A 1,897-nucleotide genomic window follows, 5' to 3' on the forward strand; every position below is an offset into this window, starting at 1 on the left:
AAGATTCGACCGCCATTAATAAAGAAAAAGAAAATACAAAATAGAATAAAATACAGGGGTTCCCAAAGTACTTCAAAGGGGCAAATAAGCAAGCCGGGATGACGCATGTTGTTTGAAGCAAAGCATGTTAGAAACGGTTAACTGCCTAGGGGCATTGCTTCCTCAATGTGTTGTTATCAAATCTGTTAAACTCTAAACGCTAACAAGTTTGTTGTTTTCCGAATCTCAAACAGTTAGTTGTTAAAGAATTCTGGCAACACACCCTTACCAAACTAGATCCAAAGGACCGATAACAACAAGCATGACTACTTCAGAGAATAGTACCGAGGAAGAAAGGCCGATGAGCCAGTTGTTAAAGGAAGCGATGGAAAAGATAGAAAGGATGGGACTAGAGATGAATGCAATGCAGCTAGCTCTAGCCAAAGCACAAAAGAGCCTTGAGCCATTGGGGCACATGCCAGAATACCCTCACTCCGGCCCTTCAACAAGCCTCCCGAATCACCGTTATCATCAGGAGAGAAGCCCCCATGATTCCCAAGCTCCACCACCCCATCAACCTCTCCCAACACCAAATGTTCCCACTTTTGTGGGACCCACATCAGCCACCCTACAAAGAACGACCAGCGAGCCATTGTTTTAGGCTCCTGATACGCAATACTATCCCCCTGAGCCCACATTTCATGCACCAGAACCCCATACCTACAACCCACACTTAGAGGTACCGGCAGAGATTGAAAAGCTGGTTAAAATCCCCAAACAAGATGAGGTGACTAGGAAGTTCAAGAGCCTGGAGCAGTCCTTCAGGAACCTGCACGGATTGGGCAACCAGGTCAGCGTGGCCTACAAGGATCTATGCCCTTTCCCGGACGTCCAACTTCCGGCTGGGTTCAAGATGCCTAAGTTTGATTTATATGAAGGGCACGGTGATCCCATGGCGCATTTGCGGGGATTCTGTAGCAAAATGAGAGGGGCAGGTGGCAAAGATGAGCTGCTGATAGCTTATTTCGGCCAAAGTCTGAGTGGATCGGCACTAGAATGGTATACCAGGCAGGATTCCAGCAGATGGTACACTTGGGATGATCTGGCGCAGGCTTTCGCAGGTCATTTTCAATACAATCTCGAGATAGTCCCTGACCGTATCACATTGTTGAGGACTGGAAAGAAGCCTGGGGAAAGTTTTCGTGAGTTTGGTTTCCGCTGGAGAGAACAAGCGGCCAGAGTTGATCCTCCCATGAAAGAGGGAGAAATGGTGGACTACTTCTTGCAAACACTGGATCCAACTTACTTTGGTCACTTGGTGACAACGGTTGGGAAATCCTTCAATGAAGTGGTAAAGATAGGGGTCATGATAGAGGAGGGTCTAAGGTCTGACAAAATCCTAAATTATTCAGCGCTCAAGGCAACGACCCAGGCTATTCAGAGCGGCGCGGGAGGTGCGCTCGAGGTCGCATCAGTCGAAGCAGGTACTGGGTCCAAATTCAGAGGTCCTTCCCCTCACTACCAGCCCAGGCCCAGTCATCCAAATTATCCACACACTCCATACAACCTTCCACAACCCTACTACCCACCATCAGAGCCACTCTTTTCAGCCCATCATGCCCAAGCCTGCCCCGAGATCCATATAATCCGCCTCAGTATTATCCTCCAAACAAGGTCCGGTCGCAGGGTCAACCATCAGGTCACCCCCGCTGGCGAGAGCCAGCACCACGTAATGCATTCTTGCCTTCACAACGTTTTCAAGCACCCAACGACCCTAGAAAACAGGGGCATGGGGGAAAACAAAGGCAAGGAAACAATTTCACGCCAATTGGGGAGTCCTACGCAAGTTTGTTTGAAAAGCTAAAGCTTTCAGGACTGATTGAGCCGCTCCTTGGCTATACTCCAGACCCATATGCAA

The sequence above is a fragment of the Nicotiana sylvestris genome, chromosome 3 (assembly GCF_000393655.2).
Source record: "Nicotiana sylvestris chromosome 3, ASM39365v2, whole genome shotgun sequence".
Taxonomy (NCBI): domain Eukaryota; kingdom Viridiplantae; phylum Streptophyta; class Magnoliopsida; order Solanales; family Solanaceae; genus Nicotiana; species Nicotiana sylvestris.